The 19,488-nt window shown below is 53.2% G+C and overlaps 1 protein-coding gene across 8 annotated transcripts in view; it reads right to left on the bottom strand.

Annotated features, from left to right (window-relative positions):
• Positions 1 to 19,488, bottom strand: part of RPL26L1 (ribosomal protein L26 like 1) — a 493,737-nt gene that overhangs the window by 399,387 nt on the left and 74,862 nt on the right. For 2 of the 8 annotated variants that reach the window (XM_078004004.1, XM_078003982.1), the window contains exon 1: positions 17,838 to 17,841. The exons of 4 other annotated variants lie outside the window; for them this stretch is intronic. The gene's annotated coding sequence lies outside the window, so the exon portion shown is untranslated. Of the gene's footprint in view, positions 1 to 3,493; positions 3,498 to 17,837; positions 17,842 to 19,488 lie in introns of those variants that run through there. 2 more of the 8 variants (XM_078004000.1, XM_078003965.1) reach the window with 1 other exon arrangement.

Raw genomic sequence — 19,488 nt, 5'->3', positions numbered from 1 at the left:
GGATGGACCTGGAGGCTCTGCCGGTATGGAGGCAACAGATGAAAGAGGAAAGAAGAACTTTAAGAAAAGTTGTTAGGAACCAGCAATTCCCATCATGGTGTCTGTGAAATACAAACTGGGGCCGAGCAAGGTGGCTCATACCTGTAATCCCAGCACTTTGGGAGGCCAAGATGGGCAGACTGCTTGAACTCAGGAATTTGAGACCAGCCTGGGCAACATGGCCAAACCCCATCTCTACAAAAAATACAGAAGTTAGTTGGGCATGGTGGCATGCATCTATAATCCCAGCTACGAGGGAGGCTGAGGTGGAAGGATGGCTTGAGCCCAGGAGGCAGAGGTTGCAGTGAGCCAAGATCGCACCACTGCACTCCAGCCTGGGCAACAGAGCCAGACCCTGCCTCAAACGACAACAACAAACAAACAGAAAAACCCCAAAAAATATAAATTGAGAGGTTCAGCTACTCTGAGCACCCTTTGTGAGACTGCACTGGGTTTCTCTGACTTCATCAGCAGGCCTGAACCTTGTGGGCATGGCCTCAGCATGCAAATTTCCAGGTTTAGCTATCTTGTGGCCTCTTTGGAATGGCTGCATCTCTAAACCTTGAATCTATTTATCCTATCACTACTAAAATAGAAACCCCCCCAAACTACACAGACTTTCCAAGAGGACCTGAGACAAATTCCCAGGCTTCAAGGCAACCCAGTGAGAGCTTGGCAAAGGAAATGTCTCACCACTTCCGTGCCTAAAAGAAAATCCCTCCAAACCCTGTATCCAGGCAGAGGATGTGTTTGCTGTCCCCTTGCAGAAGATTAGGGTTAAAATACCTTAGGACCCAACTGTGCTCTGCACCCTGTCCTGGGCACCAGGGAATCAGATGATGCAGACAAAGCCCCTGCTCTCCAGGAGCAGCTGGGGAGATGGGCATCCCTAGAAGACGGTGATGCAGCAGACAGCACAGTCGGGGGTGACAGGGAAGCACCATGAAAGGCCTTGGAGGCTTCCTGGAGGATGACAGGACCCCCCTTCCATAGGGGGTGCCAATGCCAAGTCTTACAGAGAAGCAAGGGTTTGTGGAAGCAATGACAGGGAAGTGGAAAGACCAGTCTAGGTGTCTGAGGAGTAGACAGAAGGCACAACAAAAATAAAGGCTTGAGGCTAGAACGGCATGGGTGTACGAGAAGCTAAGCAGGTCAGTGTTGCTGGCATGTCATATAGGAGGCAGGGCATATACAGGTAGGAAGCCAGAGAGCCAGGCAGGCCAGGTCCCAGAGGGCTTTGGCTGTCATGCCCCTATGACACGGCTGTGGGTCTGTGGGCTCCCAGTCTGTTACTAGAAGGGGCAGGTGGGTGAATGACAAGGTGCGGATTGGGAGAATCATTGGGGGCTCTAGGGGTGGGGCATCTGACAGGAAGCTCTGAAAGCAGGGGTCCAGCTGGCAGGCTGCTGCCCACACCAGGGGAGAGGAGGGCTGGCCTCCTATTCTCCAGGCAGGCATCTGGATGCCAGCCAGGCTGTGCCAAGAGCACTGGTAACACTGCGCTGCTCAGAGTCGGGCACTTTACCCCAGCCCCACTTGGCAGCAGGTGAGGATGGAAGTGAGTGGGGGCGGTGTGGCAGAGGGCAGTCAGACAGAGTTCCCCCTTGGTGACCTGCTTGTGGGTGGCCACTTCCTATGGTACCTGATATCCTCTGGGCTGGGTGGCCCTTGGCTGGGAGGACAGCAGGGTTGCGAAGGTCTCTGTCTGCCTTCACGTGTCCTGTCTGCCAGAAACTTCTGACAACTCCCAGATAGGGCTTTTGGCCCATGGAGGCAAGACAGAGTTCTGACTGTAGCCATGGGTCCCAGTGTTGTTTCCTTTGGGAAGTTGTACTGGGGATGTCAGACACAGAAGCTGTGTGCTGGCATAACTTCCTCTCCATCCCTTCCACCAGGTCACAGTGGGGACTGACTCCAGCAAGAAAGGGCTGGCTGGTGCAGATCCAGGCCTGCAGATCCAGAATTGGAGATGCGGAGGCCTCGAGCTGGAGGAATTGGAGATGCGGAGGCCTCGAGCTGGAGGAATTGGAGGTGCGGAGACCTCGAACTGGAAGCAGCAGGAGCAGAGGTGTGAAGTTCCAGAGTAGAGAGAGGAGGGGCCATGACAAGCTATGAGTGAACCACAAGGAGGCAGGAGCCATGAGAAAAAAGGGCAGAGAGTAGGGAGGGGAGGAATAAAATGAGGGGGAGCCAGAGTCGAGTAGGGAGAGCTCAGCTTGCCCAAGTGGGGCAGAAGAAGGGACACTGACCACCCCCAGAGGTCCCTCAAAGCTAACCCCATCCCCACAGGCAGGACTCCGCCATATGTGAGCTTCCCCATTATCCTCGTGTGTTTTCTCAACAAATCCCCATCACCCCGGGACCAGCAGAGCCAAAGCAGGTGTGTTGGGGGTAGCTTTCCACCTTCAGATCCCGGGCCCTGCCTGTGTCTGCACAGGTTGGGACACCCCACCCTCCAGCTCCATTTATGCCTCAGTCCCAGACTTCAGGGATTGAAGGACCCTTGGTGGCCTCTAGGACAGCACTTCCCAGGTGTGGGCCATGAGAGGATTTTAGGGGGCAAAGAGAAGCTTTTCTTTAAACATTTAAAACGTATGCATTGGCTGGGCGCAAAGGCTCATGCCTGTAATCCCAGAACTTTGGGAGGCCGAGGTGGGCAGATCACAAGGTCAAGAGATCAAGACCAACCTAACCAACATAGTGAAACCCTGTCTCTACTAAAAACACAAAAATTAGCTGGGTGTGATGGTGGGCGCCTGTAGTCCCAGGTACTTGGGAGGCTAAGGCAGGAGAATCACTTGAACCCGGAAGGCGGAGCTTGCAGTGAGCCGAGAGCACGCCACTGCACTCCAGCCTGGCGACAGAGTAACACTCCATCTCAAAAAAAAAAAAAAAAAAAAAAAAGACATGCATTAATTTTAAGACACATTTAAAAAATCACATAACTAGCCTGTCGTATACATGCTTTCAAGATAGAGTTTAGAATTAGGATGGATTTAATTAAGTTTTTTTTTAAAAGGAGATAATAAAAAGGTAAGTGTTAGGTGTCAATGCAAGTGGAGGGTGGATTGGTGATGGTTGAACCTGAAAACTGACACTGACGGAAAACTGCTCCTGGATGGTCCTTTTCTCTCTACCATACTTCACGCAGGAGCCTTGAATTCTTCTCAAAATGAGCATCTCACTACTGAAAAGGCAGCTGTGGCACTCTGGAGATCCAGGAATCTGACTCACCCTGGCCCACAAGTTTGGCTCCACAAACATACACTATCCTCTCTTGTGCACGTGGTGCTGGGCTTTGTGCTGGGGATGTGCAGTTGAAAAGGACACAGCTCTGCCTCTTTGTCCCCTGCCTTTGTCTCTTCAAGGCTTCTCTTTCCCATCTGTAAAGTGAGGACACATCCCTTAAATCAGGAAAGCTCCTGGCTTTCCTGGTAGGTGATCAGTAAATGCTCCCCCTTTTCCTTGAACCCCTTGCCAAGTTATTTCTTGTGCAACACAAAGAATGGATGTCATAAAAAGAGTACAGTGTTAGAGACTTTTTGGATAGCTGCGTGACCTTAGGCAGGTCACTCAACCTCTCTGAGCCTCAGATTCCCCATCTATAAAGTGGGGATAACAATATCACTTGTTGCACATTTATGCGGATAAAATGAGGTATTATTTGCAAAGCACCAAGCACAATGTTTGTTCAAACTTCCCCCTTAAAAACTCTTCTCATCTGGACAGAGCCTGCCTTTCTGTAGCTCCCTCAGGGCCAAGATAAGGGCAGGGTAACCCGGCAACGAGGAAGGCTGACCCGCTGGGAACTGCTCATCCTTTGTGTTCTTTTGTTTTTTGAGACGGAGTTTCACTCTTGTTGCCCAGGCTGTATTCAATGTCATGATCTCGGCTCACTGCAACCTCCGCCTGCCAGGTTCAAGTGATTCTCCTGCCTCAGCTTCCCAAGTAGCTGGGACTACAGGGATACACCACCAGGTCCAGTTAATTTTGTATTTTTAGTAGAGATGGGATTTCACCATGTTGGTCAGGCTGGTCTCAAAGTCCTGATCTCAAGTGATCCACCTGCCTTGGCCTCCCAAAGTGCAGGGATTACAGGCGTGAGCCACCGCGCCTGGCCCCTTTGTGTTCTTTTTCTCTTGTAGTTCAAAGTCCTCTCCCACTCCTCTTGGGCCCCTTAAGTCCCACTCAGTCTCTGACTCTCACCCCATTCTTTCATCAGCAGCTGGATCATGGGGTAGGCTGACTCTGCATGGCCGAGCAAAAAGCTGCCACTTCCACCCAAGCCCACCTTGGCTCCCTCCCCACTGTGCCTCCCTCTCCCTCCTCTTTTAGGCCTTCCTATTTTCCAGAAGCCACCTCCGACAGTCTTTTTTTTTTTTTTTGAGATAGAGTCTCGCTCTGTCACCCAGGCAGGAGTGCAGTGGCGTGATCTCGGCTCACTGCAAGCTCCGCCTCCTGGGTTCACGCCATTCTCCTGCCTCAGCCTCCCGAGTAGCTGGGACTACAGGCACCCGCCACCACATCCGGCTAATTTTTTTGTATTTTTAGTGGAGACAGGGTTTCACCATGTTAGCCAGGATGGTCTCGATCACAACAGTCATTTTTCAATACGCCCCGCCCTGCTGGTAGGAGATCCTACTGCATCCTGACGACAGAACCATCGAGGTCCTATAAAGTCAGTGGGACTGTGAACCCATGAGCTCCAGCCTATGACAGACAAAATACAAGGCCTGCCCCACACCTGAGAGCCCCTGCTTCCCTCTGCCCTTTGGCTGTCACTGGAGATGAGTGCTCTGAGCTTGCGGGCGTCTGGAATCCCCTTCTAATGATGTCTTCCTTGTGTTTATTCCACTTGTCATGGACAACTAAGCAGAGTGGTCCTCACACTTTCTGGAGTCCTGGCACTGTGTCCAGCACTGAGGATCCAGTCAGGAAGTGTCTGTGCAAGGGAGGGAGGGAAGTCTGGTAACAATGGCATCTTCATGATGGCCAGCCTTCTTTCATCTCTGGTTGCCATTTGCTTTCTTTGCAAGGGGCTCCCTTGGGCAGCACTCTCTGGCCAGTTCTAGAAATGCACGTGGGTGCCACGGCCTGGGGCCTGCCCCTGAGTCCTCCACCTCTTTGGCATTGCTTGCACAACACTCAAGTGTCCTAATGCGTTCCTGGATCACATGACTGGGGGACACTCCCTGTGGGGCTAGTGCCGTGTGCTGTGGCTGCCAACACAGGGTATCTTTGTGCGATCATTCAGATAACAGTGGCAGCCAGCTCTTCACACGTGCCAGGCCCAGGGCCCAGGGCCCACAGGCATCTTCTCACATGTTCTCACAGCAACCCCTCGAGGGAGGAATCCATGCTGATGAGGAAACTGAAGTTCAGAGAGGCAGGGAGATTGCTCAAAGTAACACAGCAGCAAGCACTGAGGATGGATTTGAACTCCTGTCTGCCTGATTCTCAAGTCCGCCCTCTTGATCCCATGCTGTGCTGCAAACGGGGCTGACTGAGAAGGGACAGAGGCACTTCCCACAGCACATGGGCAACAGCTAGGGGCTGGCATACAGCGTCCTCAGTGGGCCCCGATTAGGGGACAGAGGTTGAGAAGTCCACTCGCGGGCAGGGATGGACAGAGCCAGAGTGACCCACGGCCCACTGGAGAAGCAGAGGCTTAGCTGCACAGAGGGCTGAGGGGGAAAGGGTGGACAGAAAAGGCCCTGTGGCCCAGGCTGGGTCAGAAAGCCTGTGATCTGGGGCCCTGCTGTGCCTCTTTCTAGCTGTGTGCCACTGGGCGTGTTACCTCCCCTCTCGCTGCCTCTGCTTCGACATCTGCACAGCAGGGAGGCTGTGGAGGACCAGCACCTTTGTCCAACGGGGGACCTGGAGGGGGTGTGGCTGGAGGATAGGCCCAGCCAAGCCTGTGCCCTCTCCCTTCCTTCCCTCTCTATGTCCATCCTCCCTCCCTCCCTTTCTTCTCTCCCTTTACTTCCCTTCCTTTATTTTCTCCCTCTCCAACCCCCTTCTTGGAAATTCCTTTTCGGAGGCTTTGCAGAGACCCAGTCCACCTTCCAGGGTGATCTCAGTGCTCCCAGTGGAGCACTGACTCTGAGGCCACCTTTCAAGGGGTTTGGGGGGTGGGGTGGTGCCCTGGGGGCCCCTCCCAGGTGCTCTGGCAGCCACAGAGGCTGCCTTCCAGCAGGGCCAGAAAAAGCAGGGCTCCCAATCCCCCACAGACTAAACCTAGCAACAGCCAGGGTTCCTATGGCAACCCACAATTTATTTTTAGTCGTACTTTAACATTAACATGATGTGAGGGGATCTGAGACTTATATTACTCGCTTTTAAACAGTGCCCAAAAAAAGGAAAGAAAAAGAAAAGAGAAAAAGAAAAGAAAGAACGTCTCTTTGGAAGGAAGCATCAGCCACTGGGGGAGGGGAGCGGGGACAAAGCCCCAGTGGTATCTACAGGGAACCGATCTCGGGGAAAAGCAGCAGCTCTTTTTCTCTGGTGTAGCCAACTGGGCTTCAGGATACTCAGGCCAGAGGAGGAAGAGGGGCTGTGAGTGGGGTCGGCCTAACCCACGCAGAAACAGCAGCAGCCCTCCCTGCCTCAACTTCATGGCCAGAGTTGGAGATGAACATAAAATAGTCCACTCATTTTGTGAGGGACCACTGAGCTTCCAAGTGAACAAGCAAGTGAAAGGGAGGGAGGGAGAAGAAAAGAAAGAAAGGAAGGAAAGGAGGGAGGGAGGGAGGGGAAGGAGAGGAAGGAAGGGAGGGAGGGAGGGAGGAAGGAAGGAAGGAAGGAAGGAAGGAAGGAAGGAAGGAAGGAAGGAAGGAAGGAAGGAAAGGAGGGCGGGAGGGAGGGGAAGGAGAGGAAGGAGAGGAAGGAAGGAGGGAAGGAAGGAAGGAAGGAAGGAAAGAAGAAAGGAAAGGAAAGATAGAAGAAAGGAAGGAAGGATCAACCATGAAGCCAATTAACCATGTGACCTGGGATACCAGCCCGACCTCGGGGACTCAGACGGAAGGAAGGGCTGGCGTCCGCCTACCAGCCAGAGGACACAGCAGTCCTGGGAGCAGTGCCTAGAAGAAGGCAGGGCACAGGCTGGCAGAGACCAGAGGGTGGGTTCAGATGGAGGCCGTGGAGAGGACACTGGATGCTGGCTGTAAAGACATGTCAGCCCCTGCTCTGTACCCAGCCCCATCAGGGCTTTGGAGATGTGGGGTCTAGTCCCATCTGGAGAAACTCACATTTGGGGGAAGAGGATGTGGAGACATAATGCAGATGCAGCTTGGAAGATGCTGGGCAAGGTAGGTTATGCACAGAAAGGAAGAAGCATCTGAGCTGGTTCTGGATTTTCAGTTGTTTCGCTTGGGCTTTTTTCTGGCCCGGGAGTGCTGCTTACTCTCTTGATCCTAGATGGCACTCCCCTGGCCGGAGGCCTGGCCACTTAAAATACTGCATCCTCGGCCAGCGTGATTGGCCCAAGGAATGGGCACATGACCCAAACACAACCAATCAGAGCCTTCCCTGGGACTAAGCTACAGAAATCAGGAGACTGCGGCTCTCCCTACCCTGGGTTGCTGAGCAGTGGCTTCTGAGAGCCTCAGTCTTGGCCTCCTGGAGGCAGCACAGCAGCAGGAGGAGAAATAAGGCCGACGGCAAAGAGAAGCAGAGACAGACAGAATGTTGATTCCGGCACCCACATGCTTCCTTTGCTTCTGGGCCCTTTGACGGGAGCCTCTTCAGTTTTCTTTTAAGCCAATTTGAGTTGGCTTCTGTCCCTGACGATAGAACCAACCTGACTAATTCAGATGGTCACTGTGATTTTGCTCGCATGAGGGGACAGTAGCACCTTCTGAAGAAGAAAGAAAGGAAGGCTGCTTCCTGCACTTGCTATGAATCAGCACCATGCCAGTGACTTGCAGATCTTTTTCAGAGCTAATCTTCACAGCCTTCTTGGAAATTCAATATTAGTGTAATATTACCTGCAAGAAGCCTGGGGCACAGAGAGCAAATGACTCGCCTAAGGGCACACCGCCAGCAGTGCCAGAGCAGGGCTGGCCCCCAGGTCTTCCTGACTCCTGACTGAGCTACACCATCTTTCCTTCCCAAGCCTGGAGTTGCGGCCCCAGGACAGGTTGTCTGGGTGTAGCCTGTGATTCCCAAAGCGTAAACTTTGGACAACGCCCATGGGAAGCACCTGGTGCTGATTAAAAAGAGATTCCTGGGCTCAGGATCTCTCTCCAGCCTCCATTCCGACCTCTATCACCACCACCCCTACCCCAGCAGCCTGTGTCCCCGCCAAGCTGTTCCCCAAACTCTCCATGAGCTCTCTGGTTACCGTGCTTTGCTGGTGCCCACCCTCTTTGTCTACCAACTGGGCTGACCTGTTACCTTCCTCACCTCAGTTTTCTGTGACCCTCAACGTCCCCTGCCCCCACGAAAACATGCACATAGCTGGCCCCTCACCCTGGCTGAATCCATGCCTCCCTGCCCTGGCATCATACAACACCCCTCCCCAGCCCGCTGTCCTGGCCCCATTGTCGGGCCTCTGGGTCTCTGTATGTCGTCTGTCCTCAGCCCTGCTCCCTCCCACCCCGCTGGAAATTCCAAGACAGCAGGTCCTAGCAAGGAGCCTGGCAGACAACGTGCATCTCTGCATGGCCGGGCTCTGTTTCTCGGAAAGGGCTGAGATCCTCTATTTTTAATGCTGCATCTTGTAAAGGGTTAAATTCATTCACATTTTATTTATGTATGTTTTTAATGTAGGAAGACAGCTTCGCATGGGGCTAAGCACACAGAACACCCAGGCCTCTGGTGTGGCTTCTGTGACCCCTGGGCAAATGACTCTGCCTCTCTGTGCCTCAGTTCTCTCATCTGGAGATGGGGAGAGACAGTACCTTTTAGGGTTGTGGTGAGGAAAAAGTGAAGTGGTGCCTGTCAAATGTTAGCTTTCATCACCAATGCTTCATGGGAGCTGAGACTTGGGTGGTAACCCCCAGAATTCCCACAGGGACACAACTTTAGACATTATCTCATTTAATCCTCTAGATAAGCATAAACGGCAGAAACGTTACTATTATTAACAGTTGGTGAAGCTAAGGAACAGAGAGGTCAAGTGACTTGTCCAAGGCCACACAGCCTACAAGAGGAAGAGCTGCAATTTGAACACGTTTGTGGTTGAGCACAAACTTTGACGTTACACAGATGTGACTTAAGATTCTGGCTCTGTTCCTCGCTAGCTTTATGATTAAGACAACGCATTTCACTTAATTGAGATGAACTGAGATCTGCCACAGGGGGACTGTTAGCTCCAACTTGAGTGTAAATCCTGGCTGAACAATAGTTATTTTCCACCACAATGAGCTACCTCTCAGCTGCGAGGCACGCAGGAACAGATGGCTCCCCTTCTCATGGAAACCCTTAAGTCCTAGGGTTTTCCAGGCTTCCTTCCCAGGACCCTGGCCCCCTGGGCAAGAAGAAGTTAGGCCGGGAAGAACTGAATTCCCCTTTCTGAGCCCCAGCATCCTCGTCTGTAGGATGCAGATAGCAGCGGTGCCCTCCTGGCAGGGATGTGGTGTGGCTCACGAGATGACCTCACAAGGCACTGAAGGTGCAGGTGCAGAGGCTGCCACCAGGCAGGAGCACACACTGTGCCTGGAGACACAGCCCAGAGGTGCTGGGCTCTGCAAGGGGAGAAGGAAAGAGATGGGCAGGGAACAGAGAGAAAGAAATGCAGGGAGAAGGCCAGAGAGAACGAGGGCCAGGGCGGAAGGGCTGCAGTGCTGGCTCAAAGTCCCTTTCAGGAGGGGACTCCAACACTGTACCGCGTCTGTGTTTCTGTGAGTGAACCCCTCCTGATCTCTCACCCCAAATGTTTAGGAAACGTCCCTCACTCACAAATGTCCAGCTAGCTTGGAACGGGGGGCTTCTCCCTCTGCTTCTTGTTAAATTGGGTCATTCTCGTAAATCCTCCTTCCTCCAACTCCGTATTCGGGGATCTTTTTCCTCCCCCTTCCCTTCCCTTCCCTCCTTCCCTCCTTCCTTCCCCCCTTCCCTTCCCTTTCCCTCCCAACCTTCCCTTCCCTTCCCCTCCCTCCTTCCCTCCCTCCTTCCCTCCTTCCTTCCCCCCTTCCCTTCCCTTTCCCTCCCTCCCTCCTTCCTTCCCTCCTTCCTTCCCCCCTTCCCTTCCCTTTCCCTCCCTCCCTCCTTCCTTCCCTCCTTCCTTCCCTCTTCCTTCCTTCCCTCCCTCCTTCCCTTCCCTTTCCCTCCCTCCCTTCCCTTCCCTTTCCCTCCCTCCCTTCCCTTCCCTTTCCCTCCCTCCCTTCCCTTCCCTTTCCCTCCCTCCCTCCTTCCTTCCCCCTTCCCTTCCCTTTCTCTCCCTCCCTTCCCTTCCCTTTCCCTCCTTCCCTCCTTCCTTCCCTCCTTCCCTCCCTCCTTCCTTTCCTCCCTCCCTCCTTCCTTCCCTCCTTCCCTCCCTCCTTCCTTCCCTCCCTCCCTCCCTCCTTCCCTCCTTCCTTCCCTCCCTCCTTCCTTCCCTCCTTCCCTCCCTCCTTCCTTCCCTCCCTCCCTCCTTCCTTCCCTCCTTCCCTCCTTCCTTCCCTCCTTCCCTCCCTCCTTCCTTCCCTCCTTCCCTCCCTCCTTCCTTCCCTCCTTCCTTCCCTCCTTCCTTCCCTCCTTCCCTCCTTCCCTCCTTCCTTTCCTCTTCCCTCCTTCCCTCCCTCCCTCCTTCCTTCCCTCCTTCCCTCCTTCCTTCCCTCCTTCCCTCCTTCCTTCCCTCTTTCCCTCCTTCCTTCCCTCTTTCCCTCCTTCTTTCTCTCCCTCCTTCCTGGATCTTTTCTTCCTTCTCTCCCTTCCTTCCACCCTCCCTCCTTCCTTTTTTCCATCCCTCCCTCCTTCCTTTTTTCATCCCTCCCTCCTTCCTTTCATCCTTCCCTCCCTCCCTTCCTCCTTCCTTCCCCGCCCCTTTCCCTCCTTCCTTTCATCCCTCCCTTCTTCCTTCCATTCTTCCCTCCCTCCCTTCATCCTTCCTTCCCTCCTTTCCCGCCTTCCCTCCCTCCCTTCCTCCTTCCTTTCCCCCTCCTTTCCCTCCTTCCTTCCATCCCTCCCTTCTTCCTTCCATTCTTCCCTCCCTCCCTTTGCCCTTCCTTCCCTCCTTCCTTCCATCCCTCCCTTCTTCCTTCCATCTTTCCCTCCTTCTTTCCTCTCTTTAACGGGGAAGAGAGAAGAAAATGTATTGGCTTAATGTTTTCAAAATATTCCTAGAAAATTTTCATCTCCATTTGACAGGTGGGAGGGGCTCAGAGCTACACAGTGAGGACTGTGACTAGGTCGGCCTGTACTCCTAACTATAAAGCTCTCCTGCCTCCCTGGACACGACAGGTCAAAGTTGTTGACTCTAAAAGGCCATATAGGGCTAAAGCAGTGATGACATCCCCTCCCCCTCTCCAGACTTCTAGCCAGAATCTCAGAGTCCCCATGCTGCCCAGACCCGTGGCCTCAGGGAAAGATGATCTTAACAAAGTCATTCACTTCTTTGCCTTTAAAGGAAATGCCCAGTAAACAACCTTTCTGCTTTGAATCGAGCCCAGATGGTGGGATTTTAGGCACTCAAGAGGGGGATGTCTTCAGGCCAGGGTGCCGCTGAGAAGCCTCCCCAGTCACTGCCCAGGATGACAGCCTGCCCTTAAATGAACACAGTTAACCCACCACCTTCCCTCAGGGGAACAGGACGGACAGGGCTTGGCCTCTTGGCCGGCTCCTGCTGTTCTGACGAGCCAGGTGGGACGGGGCAGGGCGGGGCGGGGGCAGGAGAGAAAGCAGATCTCCAACCCCAACCCCGGGTGAGTGTTTCCAGCAGGGTCTGGGCTGTAGTACACCTGCCTCGAATAGTTCCCTCAGCAAGGAGCTTTTCAGCCAAAATCAGGGGGACTTTTCCATCTGGACAACATCAGATTCTTGTCTAACTCAGACTCGATGTAAATGCGGTGGTGGGTGGAAGGCAGCGCTGGGTGACAGGTAGTCTCGATCCCACCCCACCCCAGCACCACGAGAGCACCTCCCCACGTGGAGCCTTGGAGTCCCAGCTGTGCAGTGAGCCGGGTAGACCAGATGCTCCAGAAGGATTCTTCCCAGCTCTCCCCATTAGGATACCTGTGGTATGAGGGGGCAACCTTCTGTGTGCATGTGTGGGTGGCGAGGAAGCTGTCTACCGCCTCCTGATCACTGGAGTCAGAAATCCGAGGCCTCAAATAAGACTGGAACATGTAGGTTTGATAGGACCTCTGAAGAAAAACAACCATCAAAGATTTTAGGAGCCAGGTTGCCCTGGGTTCAAATCCCAACTCCAGCACTAAGACACTGTGTGACCTTGGGCTATCCAGGTCTGAGCCTCAGTTTCCATGTCCCCCCTTGGTTTGCCCACATCTTCCAATGGGCAGGGCTCTGTTATGACTTCTGTGGGCATTTATTTCCATGGCCCCTTACTCCAGAAAAAATTGTTGAAAATTATGAATACATTGGTATAGAGATGAATATATCCAGAGTACATTATATGCATTTTCTCTTGCGATTTTACAGTAAATCAGAACACTTTTATGGCCCCTGCAAGTCTGGTGGGTTCTAAGTGCTGTACAGTGCCGGAGGGTAAGCCACCCGCGGGGTCCCTGGATGCTTCCAACACTCAGCTGTGGGAGTTCACATCCACTGTGGAATCAAGTCTAGCAGACCTGGGAGAACCTCTCTCCTGCTACGTGTTTGTGGGGAAGCCTTGTTGACATCAGCATTTCCCACACAGGCTGGGGCTTGGAAGCTGGGAATTTCTGGGAGTGTGGATGGGGGCTGGATTCGGGCAGGCGGATCAGAAGCCTGCTGGTTTTGAGCTCAGTCAGATCCAGGAAGCCCGGCAGTCTGAGTTCCCGAGAAGCAAGAGTCTCACTCGGGCACATGTAGTGCCCCAGGACCTGGGGTCCTGCACTTGCTGGGGTGACACCGGCTCACCCCATGTTATTTGCTGATAACCTCCCATGGGCCAGGCCTATAACACACCAAGTGCCTCATGTGTACAATCTCATTTAACACACGCAAGATTATTATCCCAATTTCCAAATGGGGAAACTGAGGCTTAGAAGGAGCTTACCTTCTTCTTCTAACTTATCTCCCGAGCTTCTCCTGGGGTCTGATAGAGCCATTAACTGGCCCCTGATCCATCCTCTGGGCCTTTGCACATGCCATCCCTGCTGCTGGGAACTCCCTCCCTGCTGGGAACTGCCTCACTGGTCCCTTCCATATCCTTCCTTCAAGGCCCAGGTCAACCCCCGCTTCTCCAGGAAGGCTTCCCTTACTGCTTCTGCTCCTTGTGACCGTCCTGTCCTTTGAACTCCCTGGACATTTTCCATCAGTACATTTATTTCACCCAATAAATGTTTGCTGTGCATCCACCCTGAGCATCTTGTTGGACTCAAGACACAAAGGTGACTGGGTCTAGGCTGGACTGGAAGGAGCTCCCGCCCTGTCCTGTTATGGGAGACGGGCATCCACGGCTTGTGACGTGACAGTGCAGACAGTATAGTCCAGGACTTAGTGGCAGAGGACCATGAGGCTGTTGACAAGAGGAGAGAGAGCCCCCCTCTTCTGAAGGGGTGGACGTTGGAGCTGGGGATGGAGGATTAGTCAGCATTCACCTGGCCTGGAGGAAGGGACACCAGGGAATGGCTCAGGCAAAGACCCAGCGGAGGAAGGAGCGTGGCTCTTTGTGAAGGGCACACTGGCCTTTATTCTGTTCTCAGACTCACTGAGCTCAAGCCTGCCTCAACCCCTTTGCACTTGCTGTTCCCCCGCCTAGAGTGCCCTCCCTCCAGAGCCTCCCATGGCTGGAGACTGCTCCTGGTCCAGCTTACATCTTCTCAAAGAGACCTTCCCCAGCCACCCGCTCCAGCACCTCTCCTGCCCCAAATCCCTCTCTGCCCACCCCTCTCCTTGATTTCTTCTTAGCACACATCACTCTCTGAAATGGTTTCTTTATTTGCAGGTTTCGCCTGTCTCCCCACTAGAATGTCAACTCCACAGGGGCAGCAGGGACCGTGTCCGTTCACTGTTGTGCCACCTGGAACAGATACTGGCACAGGGTAGATGCTCCATCAATATCTATGGCAGAAGGAAAGAGGAAAGAAGGTGGAAGGGAGGGGAAGTGGCAGGGAAGGAGGGGAGGAGAAGAGGGGAGGAAGGAAGCGGTGAATGAAGGTAATGCATCAGATAGGATTTGGAAGATAACCTAAGGTATACTCGATCTGGTCATCTGAACAGTTATTTTCAAAGGGGTGGGCAGAGTGTAGGGAAGTCAGCATGGCATAGTACAAGCCAGAGCTGGGCAGTAGGGAAGCTGGTCACGTCCCGGGCTGCAGGCAGTGTTGCCTGGGCGGAAGCCAGCCTGTGGTGGCCCTATAGGGACGCAACTGCAGCAACAGTGCCCGGGCCCCTGCCACACTCTTGTCATCTGGACCCAGCTAGAAGTCACCATGCAATGGAGCTGCTACAGAGGCCATGGAGGTCTGCTTCCATGGGCTCAGGTCAGGGAACTGAGTGGAAAGTGAGTCCAGAGCCACACAGGGAGAGTCGAGGTCCAGGAGGTCATCTGCAGAGACCACAGTACCCGAACTCTGTTGTTCTGCTAGAACCCAGCTCAGGACTGCACCAGAACCAGGGACACCTCCCTCCCTGGCCATCAAGGCTCTGATGTTGGTTGGAAACGGTTGTTTCGGCAGGTCCTATCTAGCTCCAGCATTGTTAAGATGTCACTGAGTGCCATCTGAAAATAGAATGCGCCTGGGCCTGCCATGGAAACACTATTGCAGGAGGAGGCGTGGCCTTCTGCACCCGCCTGTCGATGAAAGCGGCTTTCGTCTGAATGCCTGTTCAGCCACCAAGATAGAGCAGGCGTTTTCCAAGAGCACCCACGTGCCAGGCACTGGGTTAAGCTCATTCCAGACATCATCGTGTTATTTTATTCTCACATCAGCTCTCTGTGGGTGGCCTCTTCTTCTCCCCATTTTATAGATGGGTAGCTGAGGGTCAGGAGGTAGTAACTGCTCAAGACAACATCTAATAGGTGATGGGGCTGGTATTTGGATCTGATGCCAGAAGCAGGTTTCATGAGTTCTCAACGGAGAGAATGTCCAGGAAACCAATCAACTTAAGAACCATTCCGTCCATCCATCCATCCATCCATCCAGTGCAATAATCGGTTATAAGAAGAGTCAATATTTTTCGAGTGGTTACTGTGTGCCCAGCCCTCCGCTGAGGCTTTCTCACACACTCTCTGAGCTAATCTTTATAATAACATTGGAAAGTAGGTACAATTCCTGCCTCCACTTTATTAGTTGTGAAACTGAAGCTCAGAGAGCCCAAGCAGCTTGCCCAAGGTCACACAGCAACGAAGAGTTAGGACAGGCACTTGAAGCCAGAGCTCCTCACACTCACCAGCCAGGCCCTATGCCAGTTGGTGTCGATTCACGTGTAAATGAGGTCTAGGCCTTTCCCTAGAGGTGTTCCAGGTGGAGAGAGGTGACCTTGAGGAGAATTTGGTGGCCTTTTTCTTGGAAAGGTGTTTCAGAAAACCCAGGCCTGCCTACCCCTTTTAACAAACTTCCAAAGCTGCTAAGCCAAGTGGCGATGTCTACAGAGAGGTGGAGTGTCCCAGCCCAGCTCTGCTGGCCCCACCTCCCTGCACTGGTGCCGTGGGGCAGCTCCTCCAAGCTGTCGGAGTGCCTCACCTTCCCCTTCCTGGGGAGAGGGTATCTCTGGGGGACGGTGCCACACACGGGAGCCCAGCCTTGCTGCAGCTTCCCAAGGACAGCAGATGGAAGGGGCCATTTCCTTCCCTCCCCTGCTGTCAGGAACTGAGCTGTATCATCCCCAAGTTTACACATTGGAGTCCTAACCCCCAGCATCCCCAAATGGGACCTTATTTGGAGATAGGTTCTTCACAGATGCCATCAAGTTAAAATGAGGTCTTTAGGGTGGGCTATACTCCAATATGACTGGTGTCCTTATAAAAACACAAAACGCAGACACAGAGAGACAGATACAGGGAGATGTGAAGATAAAGGCCAAGATCAGGTGACATGTCCATAAGCCAAGGAACGCCAAGTGCCAGCAAACCGCCAGAAGCTCGGGGAGAGGCATGGAACAGGTCCTGCCTCACAGCCTCAGAAGGAACCGACCCTGGCAGCACCTGATCCCAGGCTTCTGGCCTCCAGAGCAGTGAGACAATGCGCTTGTGCAGTTTAGGGTCCCCAGCGTGTCACACGTTGCTACAGCAGCCCTCATAAACTCGTACTTCTCCGCAAGCCCTCAGCAGGAGAGAACGGCCTTCTCTGCGAGGGGCAGGCCTTCTTTGCCAGCAATCTGGGTTTTCCCACCCCATTTCTGGAATGTTCCCTGGCAGACCACAGGAGACAAGGCGGTCCCAGAGAGAGCAAGTCTTCCAGGCCAGACAGAGCCTGTGACAGTCCCCAGCATCCTCATTCAGTCCTCATTCAATCTTCCTGCCAACCTTAGAGGGGTTGGTGATTGCCCCGTTTTACAGATGGGAAAACAGGAAAACAGGTCTCTGTCTCAGGTGTGGCAGAGCTGGGATTCAGATCCAATTCCCTCCTCTTCCGGGCCAAAGATAGAACCACCACGCTCTCCTGTTATCCAGGGGGCATGACAGTGGCAATCCAGGCAGAGCTGTCCTTGTTCCCCGGGAAGTTGCCTACAGCTGGTGCACTGAGTCCTCCTAAAGCCCTCCTGGAGCCAGGCGCTGCCTGGGAAAAGCCACCAGCTGCCATCAGTGTAGCAGGGCCCACTGGGCTCAGACTGGCTGTCTGCCTCATCCCTGGATTTCACTTCCTGCAAAGCCCCTGGGCCACAAGCGACATGCCTCTATTCCTCTGCAGAGAGAGAGGCCTTAAGAGAAATGCTGTGTCTTCCGTGGGCTCCGTACTCTTTATTTCTCCCAGTTTGCTCTTGCCAGCTCCTTCCCCAAACCCAGCCCCAGTTGGGGAGTCGGCCACCAAGTCTGATGTCCATAGAGCTGGGTTCAAATCCTGGTTTTGCTTCTGCTAGCTGGGTGGCCCCGGCTAAGTCATTGTCACTCTGAGTCCTCATTCCCTTATTGGTACAACAGGGGTAAATAGAGCACCCACTTCACAGGGCCGTTGAGGGGGAGCAAATGAAAGGATGCACATATTGTGCTCAGCACAGCACATCACGTCCTCATCTGTACGGTGGAAACGGAATCCTCACCTCCAAGAGCTGTTGGAAGACTTGAATGAGGAAACGCATATGTTGCTGCCTGGTCACTGGCTGGAATTTACAAACAAACCAAGAGTATATCCTGCTGCCAAGCTGCTCCCCAGCTTTCACAGAGCGGATCAAATGAAACAATGCAGGGGAAAGCCCCCGGCGCATGGCAGGTACCCAGCCAGCGTCTGAGCCTGAACAAACAAGTCGAGTGTTTGCCTAAGACCGTGTGTGCCTATGTGAGCGCTGCTCGTGTCGGTTCACCCACCCAGGCTGCTTAGCGTGCATTTACTCAGGCAATCGATTAGGAAAGGATTTTATCTCTCAGGAATGGTGAGGGGCCTCCCAGGCAGTGTCTTGCCGGAGCAAGACCTACCTGGCAGCAGCAGTCCCAGTACAAACCTCAAAGGAGCCCTTTGGAGTGGTTCTGGGCTGGGTATGCAAAGCTTGCGGCGTTTTCTTTGCTTGTTTACTTGGCTTATAAGCTTCTAGGATGTTCATCTGCTGGCTCTGTTCCCCCCACTCCACCTTGTGCATGATGGGAGGGACAGGGGAGGAGGATGTCATCAGCTCATATCTGTCCCCACTCCTCCGGAATCTCCTTGGGAGGGTAGCTGGTCTCCTATATGATGGGATCTAGGAGTCGGAAGTTTCCTTAGTTGATAGATGGGATACTGAGGCCCATGAAAGGCAGTCACAGCTAATGAGAAACCAAGGCAGCATGCAAGCCCAGGGCTTCTGATCCCACAAGAGAGACCATGGCTGAACAGAAAGAAGGGCTTACTGACTGACCCGAGGCAAAACTTGAACAGAGACCTCTAGGGGAGTTGCAGTAGGATACCTTTGTGGTTGGAGACAGTCTTCTCACTGAGGCTGAGAATACTAAGAAAACCAAAGCTGGGAGTTGAGGCAGCTTGCCCTGGGTCCCAGAGCCACTGGACTGAGGTAGCAGAGTCTCAGAAGGCAGATCTCTCCTGGACAGCAGCTGGGAGTGTGGGCTTGCCTGGGATGTGCCACTGCTGGGAGTGGCCTATGCTGGCCAGGGCTCTCCTTTCCGTTCCCCAAGTGGTCAAGTGTGGGCATGTGTGCTTGGCTGGTGGAGTCCGGGTGAGTTGGCCTCACTCCCAGGTTCACCTGACATTGGGTCTCCACAGCCAGCCCCTTCCCAGTGGCCTTTGATGCTGTTCCTGGAACCCGCTTGCTTGCTTTTGAACCTATCCCTTTTCTTTCCAGTTCCATGGAGCAAACCATGACCTGAAGTCCACCCTCTCCCCTGTCAATGCTGGCAGGAGATCACCACCATCTTGTCAGTGTGAGCACTGCCAGCCATCCCCTGGTGCTTGCTGCCTGTGATGTAAATCCACTTTAACCAGCTCACAGCAGACCTGCAGAGGGTCTGCTGACTTATTCTCTACCCCAAGGGCAGAAGAGGGTGAAGGTAGCTAACACAGTGCTTGGCACAAGTGCGTGCTCAATAGCCATCTGGCCTCTGCCACCCTCTATGTCTTCTTCTCCCGCCTTTCTCTTCTGGGTTCCCCGGGCTTCCGCCTCGCTGGCCTCCCCACTGTTGTTAGGCAACACCAAGCTTGTTCCTACCCCAGGGCCTTTGCACTGTGTTTCCCCAGCCTGGTACACACTTCCAAACTCAGTTCTTCAAGTCTGCTGTCTCCTTCTTGTCACTTAGGGCTCAGCTTAAATGTCACCTACTCAAATCACCTTCCCTGACCCACAGCCGCCAGCCCTGGTGGCTCTCTATCGTATCACCCTGTTTTATTTTCTTCATGGCATTTATTACTTTCTGAAATTGTTAATGTTTAGAATCTCTTTCCTCCCCCTATATGTTTAGCTCCAATATGACGGAGGCCTTGACTCTCACATCTACTGCTATGACCCCATACGAGGAACCATGCATGGTATGCCGGAGGCAATCTCTGAGTATTAACTGGGCACACAAATGAACAAATGTAGAAGTTCTGAGTGTATAGTGTCAAGTCTGAAGTAGCTGGCCTTGCTAGCAAGATGTTTCTTTGAAATTTTATGGTTTATCTTTAAACGTCACATGAATTTTGCATGGTCATGCATTATCTCCATGTTTGTTTTAATTTTTTGAAATGGATTTTTGCCTCCATAAAGATGAGTAAAACGAAGGCTCTTGGACGGTGCAGT

The sequence above is a fragment of the Macaca mulatta genome, chromosome 6 (genome assembly GCF_049350105.2).
Source record: "Macaca mulatta isolate MMU2019108-1 chromosome 6, T2T-MMU8v2.0, whole genome shotgun sequence".
NCBI classification, from domain to species: Eukaryota; Metazoa; Chordata; class Mammalia; order Primates; family Cercopithecidae; genus Macaca; species Macaca mulatta.
The sequence above is the reverse complement of the archived record's forward strand: the minus strand, read 5'-3'. Positions and strand labels throughout refer to the sequence as shown.